Consider the following 15,435-nt stretch of genomic DNA (forward strand, 5'->3'; position numbering starts at 1 on the left):
TCCATCCATCGTTGCTCTTGCAATTGACCGAGATTTCGACTGTCGAGTAGCAGTTGAGTTACTTCCACAAAATTTTCTTTCTGGTAACATCGTGAAAAAACCAAATGGAGGGCGTTCCAACCTTCTTTCGTCTTGTTGTAAACGTCGATGTCGCATAATCGAGCAGCATTTCGACCACGTCAATGAATGATCTTGTTTGTAAAATCGACATACCAAATGAAGGGCGTTTCACTCTTCATTGCTGACCCAGTTAACGTCGACTGTGATGGATTGTCGGATTCCCCGATTTCTTTTATTTTTCGCTTACCGAAAATTCTTCGCATACTTCAACTTAATTAACAGGCGTACGAAGTGAGCGAGTGTGTTTTTATAAGCCTACTTGTCGTGTCGAAAATATGTGGCTAATATTTAAACTAGCGAAACATCTATTTTTCATTTGAACTTGTCTATTTTGGGTTTCAGACTCCTCGGGGTTGATCTTTCTTAATGATAAAATCAGAAATTTTGTATTTATTGTGGATTCTTTTTTAGTGAAAGATCGAAGAGATACCATGTAATTCCAATCCCGAGCGATGCTGAACACGGACACAGACTCACAGAGACGGAAAAGTCGCCTTCGCTGCCATCGTGGCGACAGTGTGCCAATTTCTGCCGTCCATCACCTGTGAAAGGCCACTCTTAATCTGATTTGGCTAGTATCTATTTCAAGATTTCAAAATGGGAAACGAAGATTACTCGCCGGGATCGAGTACCATCTCGCCTATACCAAACGAGACTACACCCAACAGTGCGTCATCCAGTTCAAGTCATAAGAAGTGCAAATTTTCAGAAAGTAAAAAATCCGAATCTACTTCTTGCGGATCTACATCATTCGTATCCAAAGTGGAAATTATGTCTAACTCTGATTCACACTTAGACGAGTACTTGGAGAAGTCCTACCATGTGTTCAAGGTAAGATAACTGTAATAGAATACTGGCACATAATTTCGTCGCAAATTCCACTTCATTTTTATTCATCTATAAAGTATAGCGAATCTTACTTTTGGGGGAGACCGATACCGGAGCGGCTTTAATCTGTCCCTCCCTTAATTCAGTTTGCGAGAATGTGTAATCAATTCAACTAGACAAGTTGGATTGAACAAAGTCATCTCGACAAGATGTTTATAACATTTTATTTAACGTTTTTAGATGTTCACATCTATGCCGACGGAACTTGAATACAACAAAATTCGTGACACCTGTAATCAAAGAAATCCACGGAAGGAAATGCTTACTCGATTCGAGAGCTGCCAAGAGCCACAAAATTCGGCTACATCCCCCTGATTGTTGCCCCTGCTTCTAGTACGTCGTCGTCATCCGCTGGAGCACAGAAGAAGCAAATTTTCCATGTTCCGAATGTAAAGGGTTTTCTGCCCGCCATACCGGAAGCTGCTACACCGGCGAGTAATGCGCCTGGTCTTACATACGGTTCCAATTCTCCATCCGTCGTCGTCAGAACAACCGATAATATCTCGGATATATCCGATAATATCTCCATCCAATCCGAAAATTTTCGCATTCCCGAAAAGTCCAGCGATTTCCAACCTGGTTCAATGTAAGTAAATCTATTTATATAAATCTATATATATATTTCTGTCATTGTTTCTTATAGATGTATATGCTATATGTATGTGCACTATATATATATTTTTCATATAAATAACGTTTTCTCATAAATATATTTTCTCGTAACATGTACATCTTTTCTTTCGTCCATCTCCTGTGAAAGGTAACACTTGGCGATTTGATAAATTTCAGCCAGAGAATCGTTTTTAACGTCAAAAATTTTCTAGTTTTCCAGATTTTGGATTGGGAAACGTTGAGTGATCGCCCGGCTCCATGACGCACTACCGTACGACACCCCTCCGAACTACAGTACTACGACCGGAAGTGTTAATTTCGAGGCTAACTACACGCCGTACGTTTCTGTCTCTTGCCGTTTTTATGTCCGCTTAAGAAAATTTCAAGTCTTGGCTTTAGAAAAGTTCAAGGTAAGGTAATTTTTTAAAATAAAGACTCGTACACAATTTAATTTCTTACAATTTTTTTTAAGAATTGGTGATGTTTTCATGGGCAATGAAACAGCCGACGATTGGAAGCGGATAATATTTGAAGACGTACCTGAGCCTAATTCACTGCCTTTCGATCTTAGTGCCAAACAAGTGGATATTTGTCCACTAAATCTTAGTGCTAAGCCAGTGGATCTCAGTGCCAGCCGTCTTCGGTATTCAGCCAGTCAACCAACTGAAACTCAGCTAGTCAACCTGTCCTCGGGCAACGCGCCTACTCCATCGGCTACATTAAACCTGCCTTCCGCTGGGGTTTTAAGGGTGAAATTTCAATTTCTTTGATTACTACTAATGCAGACTTTAATCAACGTTCTCCCCCAGGTTGATCGTTCAAAGTTTCGTGATCTTTCATCAGAACATCAATCCGGATCGTCCAAAAATTCCTTTTAAAATTGGAAATTGGGTTTCGCGGAACCGCTGTCAAACACAACTCGACATACTGATTGACGAGGCGCTCTGCCTGTACTCCAAAGAGGACGGCTACAAAAGAGCCATGAAAGCAGAGAAAGATGCACAAAACCAGATAGCATGGGAAATGTCAGCGGAATAGCCAACGTTAGATATGTGCATGAGTATATTTATGGGGGCTATTTACCTTGGCCACATTAACGACGCCATTAGGTGGATCCGGATTGACATACAAGGTATCTTTTTTTAGATTTAAAAAAAAAATTATATTTCATTTCAATATCAATTTTCATCCACAGACGCCATTCTATACAGACAGATGAAGAAGCATGTGCTTATTCTTGAGCAACAAGATGTATCTGGTTTCCCTCGCCCGGATCCCAACAGTAGTGGCCGTGCCGTTGTCAATTCCACAACGTTATTCCGCATAATGGTTGAGAAAGCCAACAGCGAAGGACTGGCCGGCAAACAGTTTAGTTGACATTGTAGTCATGTACTTTTACGACAGTTGTGACTTGTTTCTTCCAAAATTTGTACAAGGGACGACACCAGTTTCGATGGAAAAATGCACTTGAATGTTCGGAAACCGGAAGTCTCATCAACATAGAGGGGTCATACCAGCCTCTATTTGTGCAGACGATGGCCAGAACGTCGCGTCTCCATTGAATTTACGCCGTTTACGCTTTGGATTGCGACTATTGCCTGACGGCGTCTGGACCTGAAACCACACGAGTCATCGGAACCACGCAGCGGTGACATTAAAGAGAAAGAAAAACACACGAAAAATCTTAATATAAAAACATTTTTTATTGTCATGAAAAGCTAGGTAAAGGTACCCGTCACAGACATAAAAGATTAAAAACGGACATTGACGGCTTCAAATGGCATAGTTAATACAAACAAGTATTGTTCTCGCTAGGATACACTCCCCGGCGTAATAGCATGTTTTGCCACTAGAGCGCCGTGGATCCACAGTGCAATAGCACTATGTGACACTAGAGCGCCGTGGACTCCACGGTGCAATAGGCGTGACCCTGTCTTAAACTATTAATGTCGCCAATATTAAAGATAATGATGTGCCCAATGCAGTGGTAAACAACGAACATGATGTACACCCGAGTCCATAAATATCTACCCCCCCCCCCAAAAAAAAGGCGCAAAAAATAATAGTACCACAACGAAATTGGTTGTGCGCTTACTGTCATCTAGAAATGTCATTTTTCAACGCAAAATAAGTGGGAAGGATGGGTGATAAGCATATTGTTTACAGTGGCGGTTCAACCCGTCGCCCGTCCCGTAAAAAAATGCCTCGGTGGGTTGATATTTTTTTGAGTTTTTTTTTCCTTTAGCCCGAACAGTGGCCCGGGTTTTCATGGCCCGGGCCACAGCCCTAATTGAGAACCACGAACGTGAAAAGCCGTCGAAAATTCCTTTGATTTACGAACGCGCCTGCTAATAGCAGAAAAAATGGGCAATCCCTTGATGTAGCTATTCACGGCATGTTTCTTATCACTTGGTGTCCTTACCAATTGTTGTTTTTTTCTAATTTTTCTTCTTTTTGTCCTCACGAATTTGGTTTATCTAATTGAAACCAACCCAACATACCAGTTTAAAGGTACAAACACATTTACTTGCTTTTTCCAAGAAGTACTAAAATATTTCCATTTTTAAGTTAATTCATAGACAGCATGCTCAACCAGCAAAAATTTTTTAAAGAGCAATTTGGTAAATAATGACAAACTTTTATGTATAAAACGGGTCATATGAGTGAAATTTTGAAAATTTAGTCGCCCTTTAGCGTTACTCAGCAAAAAAGTTCGCTAACTTACAGGCTGACAGTTTTGCGTTCCTTTTTTAAGTGCCAGCTCCTATGTAATCTTTTTTTTTCAATCGATATTGTGCACGAAAATTGTCCTTTTTTGAGGAAGGAAATTTTAAATAAAAAATTAATTAATTTTAAATGATAATGATAGTATGTAAAAATATAATGAATTATTTTTTACTTGATTTTCATCGATGGCTTCAGTTTGAGTAGAATCTCATCGGCTGGGAGGGAAAAAATATCTAGAATAGGAAAAATATTTTATTAACAGGTTTTTGTTTTCTTTGGCATTTGGTTTGTGCTGCACCAGTCCCAGATAAAGAGAATCGGGAGCGGGTGGCAACGCTGGGAATAAAATTTTAATTTGTTCGCGGTCTACAGACGCGAGGTCAATCCAGGGAGAGAGTTTGCGTACGCAGTGTTGCAAACAACTTGAGTTATTGAGTATGCTTTAAAGTCACAAGATTTTAGGTGAGCGAATCTTCATACAATTGGAAAATTGCTCTAAGTCGCGAAGCGACTGAAGAGCAGTTGAGATTGTATGGAAAGTTAAAGCGAAACCTTAAACCTTGGTAAAAAATATCCCGCCCTCAAGCCCAAAATTAATTCTCTGATGTATTTTTATTTTCAGAGGACGAAGCGGATCCTTCTCGAACGGCGGTCGCCGCGGTTCACAGGATTCCTCGTGTTTTTCTTCTGGGATTTAATGTGGCTCAATTTTTATGTTGTTATGTTATGCCTCTAAAGGTCTGAGGGGTAAGACCGATAGAGGGCCAGAAGAAAGCTCACTTTAAAAGACAGCTAATAAACGGGTCAACACAAGGTTTAAGGTTTGCCGTGTGTGTGCCGTTCGTGACATTCCAGCACACTGATTGACAGTGTTTGATCAGCATCAGAGAAACTTTTTTGAATGATTTGTTCACGTTGACCTTGGTCATCCATGGCTTGGAGCGTGTTTACATAAACAAAATCGTCAGTTGTTGGGCTAATTGGATCAAACTAAACAAAATTAATGAGTGGACTGGAACCTATATTCAAAATTGTTTCAATTAATTTTTTTTTAACTAATAAATATAGTGATTACGTACCACCACGTTCAAAGCTGTGACAACTGTTTTCATCCCATTCGCGTTCGAACCGAGGGTAACCGACGATACCAACCTCAGCTTGCTGTTCTTCAAAGGAATTTACAGATTTATTTGGATTTTCTTTATTGACATCCATATGTTCAATAACAGTGGCGCTGTCTACGCTTTTTTTCTGTAACCTTTTCCAGTTTGCCCCGATGCGATTTACTTATGACAGTTGTCTTTCCCCTTCTTTGAATTTCAATCGGAGCAGGAAGAAAAGGACAAATCTATCGTTTACATCATTTTCAATTAAACCTAAAATGAACCTATTAACACCAAATATCTTATTTTTTCTTTCGAAAAACGAAATTTTTTGGAAAAATTCTCAAGAACGCCGAGATGAGATGATAATAGACCCACATCACAGCGAACTCAACGAAAGGCCCATATCAAGACGGAGAAAATTTAGAGGTTTTAGGGAATGCCACCTTGGGTAATTTTTTCGCTATGGCTAGAATAAATCGTATGCTAATAACATATGAATATGAATTTCAGATACCGTTGTTTTAGAATTGCCGTAAATAAGTAAATGTAGGCCCAATCCTTTGTTCGACAAACATACGGTTCTCGAAAAAATAATTGGGCCTACATTGGGTGCCAAGCGTAATAACAATCTTAGTTCTGCTATCGGCCGCTTTGGTGCGCATCGGCGTAAGCTGCGCAAAACTTTTGGCTATGTCAAGTACTTTTGAATTGCAATAACATCTATACCGATTGAGGAGGGCGAAACAGAATTCCGGCCAAGCGCAATAGTCGTGGGGTCAAAATTTTTTTTAGACTTTTTTTTTTCCCAACAGCTATGTAAGTGATATCCTTTAGACACTTTTATTGCTAAGAATAATAAATATTTAAATTGTATTTGAATTTTAAAACGCTTTTTTAAATTGTATTTTGACGAGTATTCTGCATGTTGGGTTTCCTTGACCAGTATCCCAGTAGAACGATAATATGAATTCTTTTGTGTGAACACGAAAATAAATACATGATTTTTAAATCAAATGGAAAAATCATAGCTCTTATCTGTAGGTTTGCTGGTTAAATTGAATTAATAAAATATAATTAGATTAAAGTTTAAGACGAATTATGACACTCTTCACGATTTAAATTCACTATATTTGCTAATCAAAATTAAGATCATTCAATTTCCCGAAATGACTTTTTAAAATTTCGAAATTATTTCAATTCAAAATGAATTGTCTTTAATATCGTTATTCAATGTATTGCCGTAGCTCTACAGATATGGGCGTGTATTATCTTACTCTTGAGTTCTTAAAACAGATGTACAAGCCCATATACCGATTGAGGACGGCGAAACAGAATTCCGGCCGAGCGCAATAGTCGTGGGGTCGAAATTTTTTGTAGACTTTTCTTTTTTCCCAACAGCTAAGTAAGTGATATCCTTTAGACACTTTTATTGCTAAGAATAATAAATATTTAAATTGTATTTGAATTTTAAAACGCTTTTTTAAATTGTATTTTGACGGGTATTCTGCATGTTGGGTTTCCTTGACCAGTATCCCAGTAGAACGATAATATGAATTCTTTTGTGTGAACACGAAAATAAATACATGATTTTTAAATCAAATGGAAAAATCATAGCTCTTATCTGTAGGTTTGCTGGTTAAATTGAATGAATAAAACATAATTAGATTAAAGTTTAAGTCGAATTATGACACTTCACGATTTAAATTCACTATATTTGCTAATCAAAATTAAGATCATTCAATTTCCCAAAATGACTTTTTAAAATTTCGAAAATATTTCAATTCAAAATAAATTGTATTCAATATCGTTATTCTATGTGTTGCCGTAGCTCTACAGATAAGGGCGTGTATGATTCTTAAAACAGATGTACAAGCCCGTATACAGATTGAGGACGGCGAAACAGAATTCCGGCCGAGCGCAATAGTCGTGGGGTCGAAATTTTTTGTAGACTTTTTTTTTTCCCAACAGCTAAGTAAGTTTTATGCTTTAGACACTTTAATTGCTAAGAATAATAAATATTTAAATTGCATTTGAATTTTAAAACGCTTTTTTCAATTGTGTTTTGACGGGTATTCTGCATGTTGTGAAAAATCATTCCATCTCAAAGCTTTAAACAGCATTGTTGAAACAACAGACGTGTTCGTCGTTTCCCAAATTAATCTTTCGTGTCGCAAAATTAATTGGCCGCTGCTAAAGAAGAATTTGAGTCATCTTGCCGATCTCACCCTTCCACCAATTGACACTTCGTTGGTTGAACCTTTAATCGGCATCGACCAAGTTTACGCTCACGCGTACCTTGATTTAAGAAAACCCGTTGATGGCGAAGTTGGTCCAACAGCCGTTAACACGCCTTTCGGTTGGGCCATTATCGGCAGAATACCCCCGGCCCTGGTTTGCGGACGAAGAAAAAAGAAGAGCATCAACATCCAATCAATATCCGAGGACGTTTCCCTCTCAACACTCACTGAGCGTTTTCACCTCACGGAATCATTTGGCATCGACTTGACAGCTCCAAACATCATTTCATTTGATGACTCACAGGCGCTGAAGGTACTTGAAAATTCTATAAAATTCATTGGCTGTGGCTGACAAGTACCTCTTCGTTCCCCTAATCTGAATTTACCGAATAATCGTACCCAAGCTGTATCTCGATATTTCGGCATATGGAGAGAAGATTGCTGAATCCAGAAAATGATATCTTACCAAAGTGCAATTCAATAATGAAGAAACTAATTGACTCTGGAGTAGCAAAATATGTTCCTCACTCGGAAGGACTAATTTGGTATTTACCCCATCATTATGTTATATACCCAAACAAATCTGGAAAAATCAGAGTGGTGATGGACTGGGCTGTTCAATATTCTGACTTCGTATTGAACAAGCAATTGTACCGGGGCCCTTCATTGATCCCAAGTCTCGTCGGTATCCTACTTCGCACTTGACAATTCCGTTTGGCGGTTTCAGCAGACATCGAGGCCTTTTATCATCGCATTGGTGTCTCGGCGCAACATCAGTCTCTTCAACGTTTCGTTTTTACGGGAATTTGGCACCCATATCCATTGTTAACCTACCAATTCACGACGCTAGTATTTGGCGCTGTTAACGCATCAACGACGGCAATTTGGACCTTAAGACACGCTGTGAAACAAAACAATTAATATCCAAATGTCGCCGCAACCATTGAAGAAGACTATTATTCAGACATCATGTCAAAATCATTTGTAACTGAAGAAGAAACAATCCGATTCTCCTAGGATTCAATCGCTTCCCTATCTATAGAGGGGTTCAACTTAACAGCATTCGCATCCTCATCTAAGAAGGTCCTCGAAAGTATCCCAGAAAAGGACAGGGCAACTCCTATTCGTGACTTACATGTTGACGCACTACCGACTGAATATGTCCTGGGACTTGGCTGGGATTGCACTACGTCCGACAAGTACCACCTTCGCGTTAAACCAATGCCTTCAGTAAATACCAGACGCGAATTACTTTCCGCTCTTGCCCGTTCGTTCGACCCACTCGGTATTTGCTTGCCAGTATTTTATTGCATTTGCCAAAATTTTATTTCAATCCACTAGCACTTCACGCACCCTTGTAAACTCAGACTTCACGCCCTTGGGCTGGGATGATCCTTTGCCAAATGAGATTTTGACAAAGTGGAACATGTTCGCAAATGAACTACACTTACTCTCGCAAATTTCCATTGAACGTTGTTTCCGACCAGACAGCTTCCCCCTCATCGATTCTACTATCACCTTGTTAGTGTTCTCAGATGCTTCACTTGCTGCTTTCGGAGCAGTTGCCTACCTACGCACATCGTGTGACGATCGCGATCATCTCTCGTTCGTCATGGAAAAAGGACGGATTGCACCAACCAGTAGGGGGAGACCAGGGCTAGTTGGCTCACTTTTTACACACCGGTCACTCACAGGCCAATTTTTAATGAAATTATTATTTTGTTTGTTTCAAATTATTAATTATTATCTCGCCTAAAAGATGGCATCGAAAAAATAAGCCATACGAAAATAGTTCTTACTAAAACAACCGTTTTATTGCGACACTTTCAGTGGCCAACTTACCCCGCCGCCGGGGCAAGTTGCCCTTTCAGCTGGGGCAGGTTGGCCTTACAATCAACATAGGCACATAGGGCCTACTACAGAGCCGTCTTAGATTTGAGGAAACATAACTTTCGTCATCTTCTTCTCTGTCATCGACGCAGCTCTTGCATGAATGAAATGTTTAATCCAAAGGTCCATGGTAGCATCATTCATGCAACCTGATTTTTTGGCTATACCGTCGCAACCTAGAGGTCATCCTGCGAGAAAATGATTCTTGAAATTCACTCTGAAATCGAACAAAAAGAAATTTAATAAAAGACAAATAACTTTATTAAAAACAATGTTATTTACCGAGGAAAGACAAAGAAGGGTGGAATAGTATTTCCGCAGCTGGAAACTGAACAACTAACCGTCGCCAACACACCTCTTTCTCCTGAAACAATTGATCCTGGCAAATGAATGCAAATTGTATGCATAATTAATGATATGCAATTAAAGATAGGCTATACAAAAAGCTTACCTATTTGTTTCTGGCCTTTTCTACCCTTCTCAGGTGTTGAAACTTTTGTTACACCAAGTTGGCAACACTCTTTGATAATTGTCAAAGAACAAATTTCAATTGTGGATAATAAATGATGACGTTCTTGCCAGGGAAGTAGCCTCAGGTTTTCTTATTGCCAGGGTGGGATGGCGTTTCATGAATGATGCAAACCAGTCTGGTCCAGCTGCAAGTTTTTCAGTCCACGAAGGTGGGATTTTTAGATTTTTAGTTAAGGCAACATTAAAAGCCAGCTTTCTAACATCAATTGGGGCCAATCCAAAGTAAATATCTGCTGAACGGTGAAGATAATCAGCTAGCAGAGCCTCATCTTCCTTTTTGAAAATCTGCACAATAAATGTTTACACACATAAGCTCATATTATAACATAAACTATAACAAAACTGTTACCTGTTGCACAGATGAAATGAATGTTTTCTAACATCAATTGGGGACAATCCAAAGTAAATATCTGCTGAACGGTGAAGGTAATCAGCTAGCAGAGCCTCATCTTCCTTTTTGAAAACCTGCACGATAAATGTTTACACACATTAGCTCATATTATAACAAACTATAACAAAACTGTTACCTGTCGCACAGATGAATAACCATTATGGGTTGGAGAAACACTATTGGGCATGTTTTGTTCTTCTAGACCTGACTTCTTCTTCTTTTCAACATATCTAGTTAGACTTCTTGGAATGTCAAAAAGAATAGCCACACTAGAACATGATTTTCAATCGTACAACACCATTGCAACTCCTCTTTCAATAACATCAGATGGGGCCTTTACTCTGTAAGTTCTTCTAACGTGGTTTCTCCTTTTTCTGAAACAAAAAAAGAAGAAATTTTGAATAGCCTCACTTTGACAGACCCACCCATGTTGGCCAACTTGCCCCATGGAAAAATGGCCAACCTTCCCCATGAGTCATTTTCATAGAATTATTAAAATAGAATTTAATAAAATTTAACTACAGAAAAAAAAATTAAACGGTAACATAGCTTGAGGAATAAGCTATCTACGAAACATCACTACACAAATATGTTACTCATACCTTAAGAGGGAATAGAAAAATAGTCCGCGAAAAAAAAGCTGGTCGGCAAAACTGAATCACGTTTTTGACGATCAAAACTTTACGAATGAAGTGCAGACGAAACATTTTTTGGTGGACGCCATCTATGAGTAAAAATACACATTATGGCTATTCTGAAAAAAGCGACATTTCAAATGGATACAAATAAGAGCAAAATGCGCATCTTACCCCGTATACCAAATGACCCCGGTCTCCCCTATTCTCACCATTCCACGACTAGAGCTTCAGGCCGCAGTACTTGCCGTCCGATTGGCGCAAACTATCAAGAAAGAGCTTCGGATACGTATCTCATCAATCGAATTATTCCGATTCTCGTATAGTCCTGCACCAACTACAATCAAGTCACCTTGAGCACCCCATATTCATCAAAAACCGGATTAACAAGATATTGCGCCATTCGTCACCAGAGGAATGGTTTTTCGTTCCAAGCGATCGAAGACAATCCGGCTGACGACTGCACGAGAGGACTCACTCCAAATGACTTTAAACCTGACTGCCGATTGCTGAACGGCCCACCACTGTCGAAAATCTGCACCTCAGCTACGAGTAGCAACTTGTTCCAGAAGTATGAAGATCCTGAGTGCCTCCCAGTTTATACCGTAGGTCAGCTGAATGTTTCACCTCCATCTCCGCAGTGCTCACATCCAATAGTGTCAAAACTTATTGCAAATTGCCACAATGATCTTGCTTATCTGAAGCGCACAGTGGCTCAGTCTTTTCGTGGAGATCTACAATGCAATGAGACTCTTACATCTGCTGAAATGAAAGAGGCCTTAAGAATCTCCCTGATTGTTGCGGCTGAGGAAGCCTTTCCAAATGAGATCAAGGCTCTAAGGCAGGGGAAGAAAATACCGCGTGATTCGACTCTTCGTAACGTTAATTCTTACAAAGATACAGTTTTGAGCATGCCGATCTTCCCGAGAGAACGAAACATCCGATCATCCTGGCTCCAGACCATCCTCTAACTGCGCTGATAATCGCCGAAGCTCATGTCGATGCCCATCACACTGGTGTGGAACACACACTGCCACTTGCCATCATAAGGACCAAATATTATCTACCCAAAGGCAGAAGATCAATCAGACGAGCAATAACCCGCTGTGAAAAATGTAGACGAAATCGCTCTCGTCCGAGTCCTCCAATCATGGCCAACCTACCAAGGGAAAGACTAAAGCCGTACGTCCGTCCATTCTCAACCAGCGGCCTGGATCTGTTTGGCCCATTTAACGTTGTCATCGGTCGCCGCGTCGAAAAACGCTGGGTTCTCATCGCAACCTGTTTTTTAACACGCGCTATTCACTTGGAGATCGTCTTTTCATTATCTAGCGATTCCTGTTTGATGGTGGTTAGAAGATTCGTGGCGGACCGCGGACATCCGGCAACTATCTACTCTGACAATGGTACCAATTTAGATGCCGCAGAAAAGGAACTAAATGAAGGAATGAAGAATCTCAATTCAAAGTTGGTCACGGACGAAATGATTGACAGAGGGATAAGTTGGGAATTTTCTCCCCCATACGGCACCCATTTTGGCGGGAATTGGGAAAGACTTGTGGCATACTGCAAAAGGTCCCTGCGAGCCGTTCTTGAAGAACGTTCTGTGAAAGATGAGGTTTTACTCACGAGCCGAACTCTAACTACTCGCGACCCCGTCATGAAAGAGGTCGCTTCTCTTCTAAACACTCGTCCGATCACTCGTGTGTCAACTGATCCATCGGAGCCGGAGCCTTTAACCCCTAATCAATTCATCCTGGGATGCCACCACCCCCACGTTCCCCCAAATGTCGAAACGGAGTTTGACGGTTTATCTAGGCGTCGATGGAGACAAGCTCAATTCATCATTGTTCGATTTAGGAGAAGATTGATGCGCGAATATGTCCCGGAATTGATTGAAAGAAAGAAATGGCAAAATCCTACGAGACCGATTCGCGTTGGTGACAAGGTCCTCATCTTGGATGAAAATACACGGCGCGGTCAATGGATAGTCGGCACCGTGTCGAAACTTTTCCCTGGTGATGGTGGCGTTGTGCGGCGCGCATCTGTTAAAACCGATAAATCCGAATTGATTCGCCCTGTAATAAAACTTTGTCTAATCTCAGATCCCTAGGTAATCGAATCGGCCGGCCGGACTGTGGCGCTCTCGCACCAACTTGGCATCTGGCATCTGGCAACACCTGACAGGAGTGAGGGAGGCGTGTGCAGTGAAGAAGACGACGCCACTGATACTTCAAAATTGTAACATTCGTGTCAACTAAATTTATGTACAATTGATGCCTTTTCCAAGCTGAATAAATAGCCGATAGAGTCAAAACTTCACATGTTGGGTTTCCCTGACAAGTATCCCAGTAGAACGATAACATGAATTCTTTTGTGTGAACACGAAAATAAATACATGATTTTTAAATCAAATGGAAAAATCATATTCAATTGCAAAATACCGCCGCAAGTAATTGTAATGGAAAAATAAAGGCACCAACGATAATATTTAAAACGCGAACGAACGGGCGAGAGAGAGAGAAAATAAACACAAAGAAACGCACAATATTTTATAGTTTTATATGTAGCAAATAAAAAATAAGGGGAAGAAAAATATCTCGGGCCAGGAAGTAGTAAGACAAGGAAAAGGATTGTATATAGAAAAGCCGGAAGCGCGTCAAATATTTTCCTCGGGATTATTATTTTTTAAATGTTTCGGGAAACGAAAGAAAATCTGTGTTTCATTTCACTGTTTTGTGTGTGTTCAAAACATTAGTCATATTTGTGATACTGAAATCGACAAATCATGCGAAAACCAATTTTTAAAAAAGAAAGGTAGAGTTAAAACAAGGAAAACATTTTGGGGATAAAATCATTTCCTTATCATTTGCTAAAAATGGGGGATTAGAGCAAAATTAAAATTGAAAAAAAAATGTTTATTTTTTTTTTGGTTTGCATTGGTTTAATAATCCGATTAGGGGGAAGGGGGAAAATTCGATTTTTCCTCATTTTCATACAATTGTGACGAGAGAAATTAAAGGAAGTCATCCCCTTTAAGAAGAATAAAAAAGGGAATTTTAGTCTTTTTTAAATGTATAATATAATCAAAATAATGTTTTGTGTGGATCGTTTGATTCATTCAAAAGAGGCGAAGGCCAATAATAACGAAGTGGAAAAAGAAATTCAAGATACTCCATCACACACGGTGGTAGTAGTAGTTTGGGGATTATTACGAACGATATAGTCATATGGGGGGGGGGGGAGAAAATCGAACGGACATTTTTTTGGGAGGTTTTCCGTTTCGTCTTTTGTTTTATCCTGTCACACACACAAAAATTATCCCACGTGAAAAAAATCTCTTCTTTCCTCTCTTTCTCTCTTCTCTGTCTCTGTTTTTTTCGTTTTGATATCACAGCAGTGACTTGGTACCGCGCGCAAACACTCGCACACACACACACAAAACACAAAAAGGGGGAAAAAAACACACTCACAAAATATTCAAAAAACGGAAAGGACGAAGAAAAAAAAGGAAAAACCCAAATAAGATTTTTAAGTATGTTTTTTAAAAAATAGATTGGAATTTCGAACGGAAAAAGAGAGAAGCGAAAAAGAACAGAAGAATCAAATCATCGGTAATCAACACCCAGTGCTGTACGTGAATCGATAAACACAAACGGAGAGAGAAAAATAAGCAAAAAGGGGGAGACTACGGACAAGCCATTTTCAGTTTAATGTGAAAAAGAAATGAATAATTAATTATCTTTAAATCCCTTATTTCAATTTTTTTTTAAATCGTTGTCGGGTGGGCGAAATTTCTGACTCCATCTCTCTCTCTCTCTCCATTGTCTATCGTGAAAAATTTATGTCTGTCGTCTGCATTTAGGGTGAAGAAGATCTACTGTCTTTAGAGTTGAGTCTTAGCGGTGGGGAACGCATGGGGCTGCAGGCCGGAGTGTTATTAAAATTGAATCCGGCCATTGTCGTAGAAGAGGACGAGACGGCTGCTGATACGCTGGCAGCCAGGAGCACTGGCACCGGTGGTGGGGAACCGACGACGAGGGAGTTTGGTTGAATGTTGATCGGGTGGCTGGAAGCTCTGCCCAGGTGGTTGAATCCGCTTTGCTGTTGCGCAGCCATGGTGCAATTGCAACTAGCCGCCCCCGCCGGCGAAGAAACAAACGACGGATGAATGGGAGAGAAAATGGACTGTTGGCCGTAGAGAGTCGACACAGAGCTCATGGGCGGAACAGGAGACATGACACCACCAAAAGGCCGGCCGAAGCTCAGTCCTATCAAGCACAATCGAAGCTAGACTG

The 15,435-nt window shown here is 40.1% G+C and overlaps 1 long non-coding RNA gene across 1 annotated transcript; it reads left to right on the forward strand.

Annotated features, from left to right (window-relative positions):
* Positions 1-1,947: 1,947 nt before the first annotated feature.
* LOC124209854 lies at positions 1,948-3,102 on the forward strand. Its single transcript, XR_006881087.1, has 4 exons — positions 1,948-2,030; positions 2,093-2,369; positions 2,430-2,752; positions 2,816-3,102. It is a non-coding gene; the product is annotated as an uncharacterized LOC124209854 (long non-coding RNA).
* The last annotated feature ends 12,333 nt before the right edge of the window (positions 3,103-15,435 follow it).

Source organism: Daphnia pulex, chromosome 12 (assembly GCF_021134715.1).
Source record: "Daphnia pulex isolate KAP4 chromosome 12, ASM2113471v1".
Taxonomy (NCBI): Eukaryota; Metazoa; Arthropoda; class Branchiopoda; order Diplostraca; family Daphniidae; genus Daphnia; species Daphnia pulex.